Source organism: Plectropomus leopardus, chromosome 19 (genome assembly GCF_026936395.1).
Source record: "Plectropomus leopardus strain MGB_pleo_1.0 chromosome 19, ASM2693639v1, whole genome shotgun sequence".
Lineage (NCBI taxonomy): Eukaryota > Metazoa > Chordata > Actinopteri > Perciformes > Serranidae > Plectropomus > Plectropomus leopardus.
In genome coordinates, this window is record NC_142194.1 from 1,195,001 (window position 1) to 1,211,633 (window position 16,633).

Genomic DNA, 16,633 nt, shown 5'->3' on the forward strand with positions numbered 1-16,633 from the left:
AGATAAAATGTCTGCTGGAGTTCACCACAGACGGTATAATTTGTTCATTCTTCAAACTTTGTATGGCTGAAGACTTAAAATTATTTTATTATTATTATTATTATTATTATTATTATTATTATTATTATTATTATTATTATTATTATTATTATTATTATTTTATTTATTTATTTTGTTATATACATATTTATTATGTTAGTAATTTCTCTGCAAGACAGGACTAGTTTAGTAGTTGTTGTTAACAGTCTGCAGCTTGCAGGCGTCCCCCCTCAGTGTAAGACCGTCCCCTCAGTGTCAGACCGTCCCCCCTCCGTGTCAGACCCCCCCCCACCTCCTGATGACATAGTCAGCTCCGATGCTACGCCACTTTAGAAAAGTTGATATATAATTTAACGTATCTGTTGTTTGCAGAAATGCATGATACCACATTTTTCTTTGGCCTCTGGGCTGAACTGAGACCGAAACAGCTCTGTCCCCGGCTCAGAAATCTCTTCTTTTTTTTGGAAGGTCGCACTCTGCAGTTTTTCCAGCAGGGTGGGTCGGTGGGCGTGAGGTCGGTGGCCATCGATGGCTTCATGGTCTCGTCTGAGTCTCTGAGCCGACTGTGTGATAAGTGAACATAACCTTCAGCCATCCACCCGAAATCTGCATTGCTAATTTCATAGCCTGTTAGTTGTTTCAGAGTGTTTTCTGCCTCCCAGAATAAACTTGTACATGAAGTTCAAAAGTTCAGCGAGAGGCTGGGAGTCAGGGATCATGAGCTCTGTCAGCGGGCGTAGCTGGTTGTTATATTTCTGTTGCTGCGGTTATTTTGTGTGTGTTGTTTTTCCCGCCGGCTGTGTGGGAGCCGAAGTCTGCACTCTGTTGTTTAAGAAGAAGGCTGTTTTGAGACGGAGGGCTGACGGGGTCAGTCCTGCCGTTTACGTGCACATTTGACAGGTGAGCAGGCTGAAAACACAGGAGAAGTTACTTTAATTATGAAGGTTATTGTTTGTATCGCCTCAGCTTTTCATTTTTACATGCTTTGTAGAAACTTTGCAAGTGTCTCAGCTCACTGCTGACCCTGGTGGGCGGGAGAGAAAAAAGTTTGATACATACGAGGAATAAACATCCTGTAAATATGATATCCAGGTATAAAACACAGTAAAAATCACACATGAAGACGCACCAGTCTGTAGTATATTACAGCAGCAGCGTCTTGCGGCTGCAGTTCAGCTGCACTGATATCTCAGGAACACCTAAATGTAATTTCTTTATATGTGGCACAAACGCCCACTTGAACTAAACAGTGAGCTGATTAGAAATTTGTGGTCAAAAATCCTCGTGTCCATCGTGTTCTCATTAAAAAAGAACAAACATACATTTTTATTTAAAGAACAGAGTAATTTGTATTTGGTAGTCAAAGGCCAAGGTCACTTTGACCTGGTCTGCTGCACTCTCGTCAGCGCAATATCAACACCTTCGGAAAATTTGGCACAGACATCCACTTGGACTCAGCAATTAATTTATTTGAATTTTGTGGTCAGAGGTCAAAGGTCATGTGCACAGCGACCTTGCATTGGTATCATCCTTGTGACTGCAGTATCTTAAGAACAACTTGGACTCAACAGTAAACAAAGTGGAATTCGGAGTTTAAAAGTCAAAGTCACTGTGATCTTACAGCCATCTCATCCTCCTGACCACAATATATGAAGAACATTTTGAGGGAATTCCTTCCAAATTGGCACAAACGTCCACACGGACTCGGAGATTTAGTGGTTGGAATTTGGTGGTCAAAGGTTAACTTTACTGTGACATCATAATGTTCTGCAAAAATACTTTTCTGTCCATTATTCAGCGTCTTATCTCAGAAACAGGAGGAGAGACATTTGGTCAGAAACTAAATTGGTGACACAAATTTTTGTTTATTGTTTAATATAAGGATCCCAATCAGCTGACGCCTATGCAACAAGCTACCGTCCTCCACAACATAATATTACTTTACAACAAAAACAAACAATAATGATAGTACAGTGCTCAATAAAATAAATAAAATAAATAAACAAATAAAGAATAATGATAATATTGATGATAATACAAAAATATGACCATTTTACAACAATGATTAAAAAGATAATAATAATTAATTAACCATCAATCAACCAATACAAAAAGGAAATAAATAAACTGATAAAATAAAGAAATTTTTAAAAAGTCTTTATCATAACTATCTTACTCAAATAAACATAAAACAATTCAACCAACCATAAACCAATTTAAAAAATAATTAGCGAACACCAGTCTGCAAACAGTGCTGGATGTAAAGATCTTGTGTGTGTGAAGCGTCTGTGTTTTCAGGGACATGTATGTAACCTGAGTCATAATAAAGTGACAGATGTGTGTGTAGAGCACAGTGGGAACATGCTAAGCACTTCACACTGTAAACATTGCAAATATCAAGCAACAGTGAGCCAACGTTTACTTTACAGGCAGATTAAACATGAAAAGTTGCTAATCATGAAAGCGTGCGGGATCAAACCTCCGTCTGTGCGCAGCACAGAGCGGCAGCTCTGGCTTCATTCGCATCAACAACATCACAAATGAGCAGATAACCTTCACTGGGGATCAACGCGAGCAGCTGGCCGTGTTTGTCTTGTTCTATCTTTGAATTATGAACAGGGGTCGCGAGTCGCCGCCGCGAGGCCGAGTGCAGGTTCAGGGTTAGAAAAACACAGACCCGCCAGTACCAAAATAAATCCTCTAGTGGTGTTTCTGTCTTTATTTGTAGTTTGTTATCTGCCTCGCGGGTAAGTTAACACCCGGTTTTTGACGTTTTTAGCTCATGTCTTTGTGTGCTGTTGAGACGCACTCGTTCTCACCCCTCGCTTCTGAAAACATTTCTAGTTGCATCTAACAAACTGCTGGATGTGAAGCTTTTGATCAGGAGAGCCAGGTGCGCTCAAAGTGCCACTTCAGCCTGAAAAAATAAAATAATAATAATGAAAGAGTATTTAAAAATCAGCGCTGTTTTTCTTCCCTGAAAGAGCAGTCCGACATTTGGAATAAGTAAGACCTACTTTTACAGAATTATTAGAGGCACACAAACAAAAGTAATTATTGTTGGCGGGACATCAGCGCTGTCAAAACCCGTTTATGCCAACAAACACTTTTGCCGCTAACAGAGTGACAATAGCCCGTGAATGTTTTATGTCCACAAAGTGAAATGTTTGTTTTCTGCCATGCGCCTACACGTCTGCATGGTGTTACCGTGGCTGTGGAGCTCGGGTGGGCTGTCACTGGCTCAACAGCTCGCCGTCTCGGCCAGAAATCACAAAGTAGCCGCTAACTGTTCACGCCAACACAATGCACGCCTCAGTGCTCACTTCACAGGGCTGGAAGGTCCAAAAGAAGAAGTGAAAGTTTTAGAGTTGGACAATGAGTCTTCTTGTCTCATCGAAACCACTCTCTTGTTAAAATTTCAAGTTTTCTTTCTGAATTTGAACCTTATGTTTAAAAAAAACAAAACTAAACACCAAACTGACGAAAGCAAAACTGCCGAGACAACTTAAGATGGAGAGGGATGTTAAAATCAGCACAACCTGCATTTCTACCCGAAACTGGCTTGATTTCTTTCAAAAAAATGAGAAAAAGCAACAGATACAAAACAAAAAAAGGAAGTTAAGAAATGACAATGAAGAAATGACCTTAAACAAAGTTATTTTTTGTGGGTTTTTTCATCTAAAACATGGTTATATTGTGACAAAAAGGGGTTAAAATTCTGAAAATGAATGAATACTTGATATTCAGGATTAGGACTGATATTTGTATTAATATACAGTATATATTAATGTGTATTATGTTTAAAAGCTTGGTTTTGAAAAGCGTGTTTTGTGTACAGACCTGCTGTGGTGGTGGGAGGAGGAAAACACGTCGTCGTTCTGTATCAGAAAGTGAAAAAGATAATATAAATAATAAATAACAGGATTATTTTCAGGATTTAAATTGCATCACCTCTATATTGTGCTGCACTGTTACTGGCTGTTTGTACTTTCGGAAGCAAGCTGAGAAAAACACCTGAACATTATGTTCTACAACAAATATCTCAACAAACCTGTCAGTTTTTTTTTTATTCCCCGACTTCGTTCTTAAATCTGTGAAAGTCTCCTTCTTCAGAGCGCTGCTGCAAATTCAGCTGATATTCTAGAAATCTCCTCCCAGGAGTAAAACCTGACAAATATTCGGCTACAGATCCACCTCCGACAACAAACCCGCTCTCTGACGGCTTCCTGCAGACAGCAGCTCCCCATTAGCAGCCGGGTGTGAAACCTTCACCTCCTCTTCCTCCATCACGCTGTTTTCATTCATCTATAGACGCGTTTTCACACATCTGATAACTCTGCGGGCTGCAGAGCGACGCCGCGGCGAAGATGACAGAGGCTTTTGTGAAAGGTGCGAGGCGAGGTCAGCTGGAGGAAAAGCTGCGTTTGGCCTGAACAGACGAGCAGTCGACCGCAGACAACAGCTCATTATTCACAAACTAAACTCACCAGGAGAAAGTTTCCTTTTTCTAACCTTCGCCGTGTTTCACAGATCTTATTGGTCGCCATTTCTCAAAATGGTTTTCTCGGCTTCGTCTTCCCTCGCCGCTCTGCGCTGTAAACGTAGAGCTACCTGGAGGAAATGAGGCGAGCAAATGTTGGCTGCTACAGACAGTTTCTTTGCTTCTCCGTCATAAGAAGGGGATGTTTCCTCTTTATGAGGCGGCGCGAGTCGTTTTTGCAGAATGCTGCAGCTCTCTCCAAACCTAAAGACTTTAGTTTGTCACTGCCTTCCAAAATAACCATGTCTCCAAGGAATGATATCTATGAAATATGCAACAGCAGTCCTGGACAGAACACACTCATTAATAATGAAGTAACACTTTTAATTAACATACCTGCCAAATCACAAAATGTTGATAGTCAACGTATCTGCAGGAAAATATCCTCTCGCAGCAGCTCAAGCGTGATTAATGGTTTTGGTTTCGGCCCTCAAAGCACGTGAAAAAGAGGAGGAAACTCCCCTGGGTTTGATTAAATGTTGTCAGCGGTGACTCCGTGCAGAATGGGGCATGTTGTCTTGATTAACCAAAGCCGTCATTTTCCTGTAAACTCACCTGAACCTGAAGCGTCTTTGTTTGCTTTGTACGCCCACCATCTGCTCAGCCGCACGGTGACTCCAGAGCAACCAAACAAAGAAAAATCATCAGCATCAAGCATCGGTTTCACTCATAAAAGGAAAAACAATTAGTGATGTATGAACTTCTTTGATGGAGACGAGTTTTCTCTCGATGTTTCACCTCAGTGGTTAAAACACGTGTCAAACAAAGCGAGATACGTTAACACTTTAAAATGCCCTTTAAATTGTAACTTAACTTTATGAGTAATCAACTTCAACCTTCTGCTCATAATTATGGTAATTAGTAGCTTACATATCCATTATTATAAATACAACAAGAGTTTTTAGTTGCTTATTCATAAAATATTTAAAAAAATATGTTTCGTGTTATTTTAAATGAATTCTAAAGTGTTAGGGTTCACGAGAAATGGTAGCACTCAGCATGTGAACATTTTTGTTGAATGTTTTGTCGTATTTCGTATTTCTCGACATCTTCACCACCATGTTTGGCACTGTAACACACACCTTCGCCTTCAGTACCTGCTTATTCCAAATTTATCACATACTGCCGACGCAGAAAGGCCTCCAGGTCTCACTCTGAAGTCATCACACGGTCGCTCAGTGACCATCCACGTCAGCGTATGACGTTTTAGGTATCCTTGCCGCCTCAGTGTATCATGTTACGAGTTTGGAGCGAGAACGGGTTGGGTAACCACGTAATATAACACGCACGAATGCGATTATAGAGTCTGGAGTGTGCGTCCCGTGCGGGTATGGATGTACGTGTGTGGGTTTTCTACACCTTACCATGTGCCTTCTTGCCTAAACCTAACCGTAGTGACAGTCCACGCTGCCACGTCATCCCGCCACACGTGCATTTGTTTACATCACGGACACAGGCTGCATCCCACCATGACGTCAACTTTTTATTTAAATTTCCTTTGACATGATTTTTTAAGTAGCCGAACTATATCTATAGATTTCTGGACATTTCCCCCTTTTTTGATATTATCTGATAATACCCCTAGATCATTTTCAGGTCATTTTCTTTTCACCTTTAACCTTTTTTTTTGTTTTTTTTCTTTTGCAACATTCCTGTCCTCTTTTATTGCTTCACTTCCTTCATGTCATTTTACCTCTTTCCTCTAATCCTCCTTTTTCCTCTGCTCTCCTCCTCCATGACTTCCCCTCCTCTCCTCCTCCATTCATCCTTCCCTTCCTGTCCTCCTCATCTCTCCTCCTCTCCTCGTTTCCTCCTCCTCCTCTCCTCATCTCTCCTCCTCTCCTCCTTTCCTCCTTCTCTTCTCGTTTTTTCCTCCTCTCCTCGTTTCCTCCTCCTCCTCTCCTCATCTCTCCTCCTCTCCTCCTTTCCTCCTTCTCTTCTCGTTTTTTCCTCCTCTCCTCGTTTCCTCCTCCTCCTCCTCTCCTCATCTCTCCTCCTCTCCTCGTTTCCTCCTCCTCTCCTCTGGCCTCTAAATTTGACTCCATAACATTTCAATTCCATTTCCCATCAGCGTGCTCTCGTCTATGTGAGGTGCTTCACTTTTCATTTCAAGGTCAGAGCGAGGGAATCGGGACGGAAACAGACACAGAGCGAGGGAGTGGGAGAAAAAAGAGGAAGGAAAAATAGATGAAAAGGAGGCAATGAGAGCTAGAAGATAAACGAGGAGGAATAGAGAGAGAGAAACGGCGTGTACATACAGTAGAGAAGAAGATGGCTGGTGGCCGAGTTTATGCTGCAGTTTGAGACATTTTATTTCTCTTGTGTTTGTGAGAAGAGACGAATCTGCTGCAGTCTGACTGCAGATTCTTCTGACAGAAATATTAGAAAAACATCCTGAAATTACAAATAAAGAACATCTTTTCAGCAGCGACCGGAGCTTCAATAACAGGATGTTTTCTCTGTGCGTGAATAAAAGACAGGCGAGAAAATACGTTAGAATCAACCTCAAATTTATGACTCAAAGGAGCCAAAAACAGCCAATAAACAGCCGGCACGTGTCTGACTTTAACCCTTTAAAACTCCAGCAAATTGGTTTGATTTCTTGCAAAAATATGGGGCTTAAGAAAAACAAAATCCTGAAAATATGTTAAAAAAATGAATCAAAAAGGGCAGAAATGTTAAATATATATATGTATTTTTTTCCTGTTACATAACTTGAAATATATGAATACAATGATTTTACATATATTTTTCCCTATTTTTGAAAACATCCTAGTAATTCTCCCCCTTTTTTCTAAAAAAAATATTTAATTTAAAAAAATTATAATTTTTTAAGGTCACTTTTTTCACCATTTTCGTCTTATTTCTTGCAATTTGTGGGACATTTCTTGCTAAGTTGGTGATTGCTTTTGTCCCCATGTTTTTGAAAGAAATCAAGCCAATTCGTTCAGTTTTCAAAACCATTTCCCTGATTCGAGAAATACGAGAGGCATTCTGAGCACAAACTGGACGTCATCCTCCAGAGAAAGAAATATAAAGGGTGAATCTAATGATTATCATTGTCATTTTTCTCATCATCCAGTTGAAACTTGTTTGACTTTTATAACACAGACATCATGTGTGTGGGAAGAATAATTTTGAAGACAAAATCTCAAAAATTGGTGAGCAATCAGTGACCTGACCCTGTGTGCTGTGAGTGAAAGAGCAGTTGTTATTTTAGAGCGACGCTTTACCTGAACTCCACCACACTTCAGTGAAGTTAATAAAATCACACGTTTTTGGAGCTCGCGGTCCTTGTTGTCCTCGTCTCTCCTGCCAAATGTTTCTTTTTCCGCACAGATTGCTGGATGAATCAGCAAAAGGAAACTGTGATTGTTTGTGTCTGTTTTGGTACAAAATTCTTGCTCTCATGAGGTTTTGGCAGTTGACTCACGACTCGTGCGTAACCACACAGCGTGCCGCTTCTGTATTTGCTCAGTCACTGAGTGTGAGCTCCGTTCTCGCTGTTAAGACCCACAAATCTGTGCAAATCGATGGAAACAGTCTTTCTGTCGGAACAGTCGCCAGAAGAAAATGCTTCTGAAAAGTGTGAAAATGATACATTTGTGTGTTTCATATGAGCTGAGTTTGTCTTCAGGAGGTGGACGGGACGGTGGAGGGGACGGTGGAGGGTGTGACACCTTTTAGGGACACCTGCCAAGCTGCAGACCACCGTTCAACACCAACTAACAACAAAACTGGCTGTGTTTTAGCGAGTCATTGCTGTGTTTGTTTCCAGTGACTTTTCAGGCACCAAAAGTGGGTGTGTTTTTTAGCAACTTGTCGCATAGTTTCCAGCAGGGATATTGCTGAGAAAAGCAGTTCTTTTTATGTTTATCACTGTGCTTGTGCCCTCGAAACTGTGTTTTTAAAGCCAGAACGTGATCTTTTTCTAACCAAGTGGTTTTTGTGCACAAATATAACCAAACATTAACTGCAGCTTTGTTAAAACACAAAAAAACACAAAGTTTTAACCTGACAATGTAAAAAGATAATGTACTATATGTGTGGTTTTCAGATATGGACAGTAGCAACATTTTCCCTGGTGATGGGCCGTCTGTGTTGTAGTCTTTGTAGTTTACAGGCTGGTCTTCAGGTTTGTCCTTAGCAGCACAGAAGTAACAGCAACTTGTAGACGTTTTGTCTCGTACGCCGAAAGCAGGGCCAACAAACTCGAGTTCGGAGTGAGAACGGGCGGAAAATAGACAGATATGTAGCAGGATTGGAGCTGAGAGAGAGGTGACTGGAAGCATCTGCGTCTACGTTAATCGCTGCAATTAGAGCAGAAAGGTTGTAATAAAAATATTCATGACAAATGTGGCGAAGTAAAAGTAGATTACTGACTTAAAAATACACTGAGGTACAAAGGTAAAGAGTAGAAGAACCCTTTAAAATGAAAAAAACTTGTTTTGTGTGACTTGAAATGTGTTATTTGTGGCTGCAAACATAAATGACATCTACCAATATTTTGAGAGAGAAGAAGGGCGACATATGCTCAAACTTTGTTGTTAAAACTGTAATATATTATAAAGAAAAACTCATCACGTTTAGACTGATTCAACGATGTGTTACTCTCTTTGAACAGTCCTCTTCTTGTTCTCTCCGTCAGGTTTCTCTCTGACTCTGACCCACACGTTCACCGTGTAAAATCCGGACGCTGCTGAAGGCTCAGTGACGCTGCTGTTATTTTACAGTAATTATTGGAATGTCTCCGAGTTAATATGCAGATCATTTATTGATGCTGCCGCAGTCACATTAACACAAGTCCCCTCAAACTGAGAGCCCGCAGCTTAAATGAATTCTCCGGTCAAATGGAGGGATATTACGACTTACATTAAAATTAACAAACAGATCAAGTCATAATTACAGCGCTCTTCCTCCTCCGCCGCCCCGGAGGAACGAATCCCATCAGAGAGAAGCTGCAGGAGGTGAAATTTCTCCGAAAATCTCATCCGGGTCCAGCAGGCCTTAAAGGCAAACGTACATTAGCAGTTATGGCAGGAAAAAGTTTCAGAGCCGGACTAAAGGTGCAGGATATTAAAATGATATTAGAATCAAACATTAATGTTAATATCCATAAAGAATTAATGTTAAATGATCTTTAATGGCAAATATTACCAGAATGGAGCATTTTTTGTGGAAATGTGTTATTGCTGAGAGCAGAAAGTTATCACCTGCTGAGCTATAAAATAAAGAGCAGCAGGAGCAGAGTGAGGAAAAAGTGATGCAATTACTCCGAAAGAGAGACTGTGAGGAGCTTAACCCTTTGAAACCTGCGCAAAGAGCTTGATTTATTTAACGAAAAACATGGCAAGATGGCAATGAGCATGCGTAGAAAAAATTACCTCAAAATTAGTAAGGAAGTAGTCAAAATTACGAATAAATATAAAATATCCAAAGCAACCGCCGTCAACCTGTTTATCTGCAGGTTTGCAGCCTTTAAAATATATCTTTGATTATAATTTGATATCCTCTCATGTGTTGTTTAGACACATTCTTTGACAGTAGTCGCTGATAATTTTGTGTTTTTGTATATATGCGAGACGAACTTGATAAAAGCGCTGACTGATTTGCAGATAAAGAGAGAACGAGGCTTTTGACGTGTGTGTGTGCCGTCATGCGTTATCAAACGTCCCAGGGCTGATATTAATCTTTAATATTCACCTTGAAAATGAATCAACTGTAAAGGATATGACTCTGTGTGTGTGTGGTATGATAACATGGTTTCATGTATATGGTTAACAGTGAGTGTCTCCGTGCTCACACACGTTGTTCAGACGTCACTGTTTTTATCTTGCTCGTCCTCCAGCTGTGCAGTGTGGAGAGATAATGGAAATACACCAGTGTTCCCAGTGTCCTGCTGCTGTCTTGATGGGCTGTGGATGAACACACACAGACACACACGCAGACGATGTGTGTTCACTCTTCTTCTTCTGATAACATGTAAGAACAGCCGAAAATATCGGAGAGAGAAAGACCTGAGATTGAGGCAGAGTTACTCAGCTTCCTTTGCTCAGGGGCCACTTTTGTAAAATGACAGGAGGCCAGGGGCCAGTCGGCAGCCCCATACATGTTCAAAGGATTTTGGGACATTTTTCTAGGATTTTAACTTTCTTTTGTTGTTGTTGTTTTTTTAAACACTATTTTAGGACGTTGTTAAAAGTCAATGATTTTTAAGACAGCTGTGGGATTTTAAGGATTCTAGGATTTCAGGACATTTCTTAGATTTTAGGACATGTCTTGTATTTTAGAAAATTTCTTGAATATTAGCATGTTTCTAAGACTTGAGGACAATTTTAGGATTTCTTGGATTTTAGAATATTTTTAGGATTTTAGCAAGTTACTAATATTTTAGGACATATCTAGGATATTGGGATAGTTCTCGGATTTAAGGACGATTCTAGTATTTTTTGGATTTTAGGACATTAGCGTCTTAGTCAGGACCTTTGTCAGGGGGGTGTGGGGATCCTCTACTGGCACTTTTTTAATTAACAAGCTTTATTTTGATGCCGTTTTATGCACTCTGACACCTCATGGATACTAAAAGGACTAAATCACTTTAATTTCTTATTGTGAAATAGAAAAAGTGGGGGATAGGCAATAAAATGTTAAATTACGGAATAAAAAGGTTAAAAAGGTGACTGAGAGAAGAGATTAGGGGGCAAAGGAAGAAAAACGTAAAAGATTTAGTGACATGGAAATTGGGAGTAGTGAAGGGGAAGCTTACAGACACGAGAAGTTATTTTGGAAAGACTTCATAATAGTCTCATAAAGAAAACATGAAAAAACACCACAGGAATGACATTTTAAAATCACACAGCGACTTTTAGATGGATCCACACCTCTCTCCTCTCCTGAGTTTGGCACTGCAGCTATTTTTAGGCCTAACACAGTGGCCCTGTTTCATTGGTCTGGTTATATAATCAGCTTTTTGTCCTGTGAGGAGGTGGCGGCGGCAGCGATGGCGGCCTTGTTGTCAGCAGCTCATTACAGCACTTCAGATGGTGAACTTTTTATCGTGTACACTCAATCTGGAAGGAGGGAGTCAAAGAAGAAACATGATTTGTTTTCTTCTCATGTTTTTTTCAGACTAGCTGTCAAATCTCAAAGCAAATCCGCTGAACTCTGAACCCTGAAAAGACGAAGAGAACAGGGGTGAGAGCGAAGGTCAAAACGGGCTGTTAGAGAGATTAAGAAAAGGATGAAGAGGTGAAAATCACTTATCGAGAGGTCAATGAAATGATGGAGAGGTCAAAAGGAGAGATATTGTAAAATGAAAAGATAATAAAAGAATAAGATTGGAAGGTCTGCTTTAGAAAAAAAAAATCTCTGCAAAATTAAAAGGTTTCAAGTACAAGTTGAGCCGATGACAAAAAATGTAATAAAATACAACAACAGCAGCCTGTCCTCATCTGCTGTTGTATGTTTTCCTACAAAAAGCGATGCACCAAAAATACGTATATATGCAACAAAATAATGAGTCAATAATTTGTGTGTAACTCATGTATTTTTGTGCTTATCAACAAGGTGGCGGTCCTGCAAGGTTGGATTGTTGGATGGGTCAGAAAACATCCACCACTCCAACCTTGAAGAAAAAAGTACAAACAGCAGATGAGAACAGGCTGCTACTGTTGTGTTTTAATTTTTTTTTTTTTCTGTTTGTACTTGAAACTTTAATTTTGCAGAGATATTTTATCTCAACTAGACTTTCCTGGAAAAAAAAGGATGAATAAACTGGTGCTTAGAACCACGTGATCTTTGAATGAGTTTGAGTCATTTTGAGGTACATTTTCACAATGTTTCCCTTCTGAAACCTAATCTCCTTTCCTCTCTGGTAACTTTATGTTAAAAACATAACATCATTCACGTGGCAAAAACTCATAGGACATCCTGTGAACCATTGAATTGGTTGCTTGAAATGATGATGGTTATGAAGAGATGATAGGATGTAAATGGATTAAAGAATTGTATGAAGTACTTATTTAAGTGTACAAAAGGGTAGACAGATGATAGATACAGGTTTGACAAGGATTTATTGACGGGTCAGTGGGATGTAAGAGAGGTGAGGAGATGATAGAGTGGTTAGAGGGATGATTAAGGCTTGAAAAGAACTGATAGAGGGCTAAAGGGCAACTGCAAAGGGTGTAACATGGATGATGGAGGAGTAACAAATGATGATAACAGGTCAAATTCATGATGAATAGGTAAGACTGACTCTAAAGGATTGATCCAAGGGTATAAAGGGATGATTAAAGGGTATGCAGGCTGAGGGAGGGACAGAAGAAGGTAATAAAAGGTAAAACAGGATGATACTGTAGGCTGCCTGAAGTGATTAGCAGATTAATGGAAATCAATCGGTGCAAAATGAAAGTCAAAGGGTATAGATGGGTCTGTAGGGTATAAAAAAAGGCATAAAGGGAAGAAATAAGGGCAAACAAAAGGAAAGAAGGGTACAGAGATGGTAACATTGGATACAGATATGACAAAAGGGTCAAAGGGTTGATAGGAGGGTATAAAAAGATAGTGGGAATGTAGTAAATGGATGTATAAAGGGATGACACATGGTATAAATAGGCAATAGGTGGGTATAAAGGATGATAGAGGTGTCAAAAGGGCTGTGAAAGAGCTTACAGGGGAAATATGGGGGTATAGGGAGGATGGGAGGGTATACAGGCTAAGAGAGGGATGGCAGAAGGATATAGTGGTAGACAGGGGTGACAGAAGTAATAAGCAATTATTTTGGGGGATTTAAAGGAAATAATTGAAAGAAAAAGGGGCAGAATGACAGTATAAGGATGTAGAGGGGTTTGCAGGGTAAAAAGGGGGCATGAAGGATGGTAGAAGGGTAAAGATGGATTGTAAAATACTCCAAGGAGATGATGAATGTAGGAACTGAGGGATGGCTAAAGGTTATAAATGGTTGTTAGAAGGGTAAGAAAGGATGACACAGGAGTATAAATGGACAATAGATGGGTATAAAGAGATCGTGAAGAATAACAGAGTCAAAAGAACAGTAGAAGAGTTTACAAGGACGATACAGGGGTACAGAGACAACAGAGGGGCATACAGGCTGAGAGGAGTGGACAAAGGCTATAAAGGTAGAAAAGGATGATTCTATAGGTTGCCAGAATTGATAGTTGAGTTATTGGAAGGATTTAAAAAGGGAATAATGGGATGCTAAAGGTGCTAATCAATAGTACAGGATTACAGAGGGGTCTAAGGGGTAAGAAGAGGGTATAAAAGGTAATAGGAGGGTATAAAAAGATGGAAGAAGGAGCTGAGAGATGGCCAAAGGTTATAAATGGTTATAGGAGGGTATTAAGGGATGAGAATAGATGGGTATAAAAGATTGTAAAGGGATCATGATGGATAATAGATGAGTCAAAGGGGCAGTAGAAGAGTTTACAAGGAGGATGGAGAGGAGGACAGACAGCTCAGGACTTTTGTATGTCATCTTGTACGTGCCAGGGTGTATCTTAGCTGGTCTTTTAACGGTCTTGTTTTCATGGTTTACTTGTAGTGTATATTAACATACTTTTTAGTCCATCATTGCATTGCAGAAGTGATAATTGACTAATTGGGCAATTTGAAAAGGGAATAATGGAAAGCGAAAGGTGCAAAAAAAAACAGTGGGAGGGTGTAGAGGGGACTGCAGGGTAAGAAAAACAGTATAAAAAGAAGATGTAAGGGCATAAAGCAGATTAGAAGGGTAGAGAGTGATGGTAACATTTTATAAAAAGGTTATAGAGGGGTTTAAAAGATAAAAGTAGGGACTGAGGGATGACTAAAGGTTATAAATGGTTGTTAGAAGGGTATAAAGGGATGACACATGGGTATAAATGGACATTAAATGGGTATGAGGGATTATGAAGGGATCATAAAGGATTAAAGAGGAGTCCAAGGAGCAATAGAAGAGTTTTTAAGGAAGATATAGGGGTGTAGGGAGGATTGAAGGGTATATAGGCCAATATAGGCGTCCAAAGGATGGTAGGAGTTTGTGAAAGGTTATTTGATGAGTGAAAAAATATGATTAGGTTTAAAGGACTGATTAAAGCGATTAAAGGGTGTAGGGGGTCACAAAAAAATTTATGGTATAAAGGACTCATTGAATGGTTAAAAAATGGCTTCCAGAGCTCTATCAAATGGATGAAAAGAAACGTAGAAAGGAACAACAGAAGGATTTTGAGAGATTAGTATAATATAGCGGTGATAGTGACTCATATAGGATCACGACGGGCGGCGACACGAGGAGTAACGAAAGATAATGAAAGGGTCAGGAGAGTGTTGGACGAGTGCAAGGAGATTATAGAGGACGGATGGAGACATATTTGAGGGACGTGAGAAATGATAGAGGTGTCTGGATGATGGATGGAGGGTTAGAAAGGGATGGAGGAGGAATGTGAGGGATCAGAGGGATGATAGCGGTTTAAATGGCGTGATGGGACTGGAGGAGTGGCGGCGGACTGTGTAGTGCAGGGTCAGAGGGCGTGATGGAGGGAAGAGTACGCGATCCCTGTGACACCAGTGTGTTTTCTCTCATTTATTTATGCGTGTTAGAATTACCCACCGAGGTCTCATTGTGATCTCTGCGGACAAAGACCCGCTTCTTATGTAGATATGAGTGGCAAAACAAAAACACAATGATTCTTCCCAGCTGGCCAACATCTCTGGAAGATCATATTTGGTTAAATTTTCAGGACTCAAGAAGTTTATTGTCAGATTATACCATACAATGAAAGTCATAATTGACACTTTCCCTTCATGCAAAAACAAGAAAAGATGGATAAAAGTTAGATTAAAATTTAAATAAACATAGAGAAAGAACTAAGTCCAAAAACCTGAGTTTAAAAAAGTAAAATGCACTACGAATGTAGAAATACTGTTTGAAAGTAAGAGCCTCATGCAAATAGTGCACACAAAATCAATACAATATGCATTAAAGATATGCTATCATACAATATAATTTAGTTTGTGACATAAGGTGACTAAAATTGAATGCCAGGACGATGTCTGATATCAATTTGAGGAAAAATGCTGGCGAAATGTGACGTTTATTTTTTGTCAGTTTTAAGTTGTGTTGTTGAGTAACCAAAATCCAACATCTTGTCCAAACATCATCTTGACATAGAGTAACAAAAGTTTGTCATAAGATTTAGAGAACAAAACACGTCTGCTTTACATCAGTGTCAACACAGTGTTTAATTGTAGACATTTACAATATTGTCAACACAATTTTCACATCAACCAAAATTTAATTTCTGTTTAATTTAAGAGTCCAGCGTCTTTCTGGCATCATATTGATGTCAGGTGCCAGCTGGGTTATTTTCAGGTTATTATTCCCTTAAGAAAACAGGCATATTAATAATATCACAATACATTTCTGCCAGTATGTCCCTCTAAATCCTGCACACTGGACCTTTAACTGAACTTCATCTATCCACCTGACGTTATTTAGAGTTATCGTAGAGGAAGGGGATAGCATTCACCGTGGACGTCTCCAGCGTTGTCCTCCGTTCAGTCATTCTTACAGCAACGCTGAAGTTTCAGCGAGCTCGCCAACATTGGCTCACATGATTATTAACCGCCTGAAATAACCTGTGTGATACATTCAAGAATCGTTGCGTATATAATCAACCACAAAACTGAAGAAGAAGTGGTCAGACACTGAGAATAGGTCTGTCATAGGCCGAACCCGAACATTTATTATAAACATTAGTCCAAACCCTCCCCGACAGTTTGGGTCCCATCTGGTTTTAGTCGGGTACATTCTCGTGTCTGTGTGTGTGTGTCTGTGTGTGTGTGTGTGTGTGTGTGTGTGTGTGTGTGATATGATGTTACACACATACACATAAAGTTGAACAAAGCAATTTTTCGTTGTTAAACACTCCAATTATAACCCTCCAACTATAGACGTCCCGCCTGCACCTGCGTGTGTGCGTGAAATTCAGCAACTATGAGCCAGAAAAGACAGTTTTATTAACACTTACCTTCAGCAGCACTTTTATCCATCTGTGT

At 39.8% G+C, this 16,633-nt stretch overlaps 1 protein-coding gene across 2 annotated transcripts in view; it reads left to right on the plus strand.

Moving 5' to 3' along the window:
• grid1b (glutamate receptor, ionotropic, delta 1b) overlaps nucleotides 1-16,633 on the plus strand; it is a 620,249-nt gene that overhangs the window by 279,104 nt on the left and 324,512 nt on the right. The gene's annotated exons all lie outside the window — the stretch shown is intronic.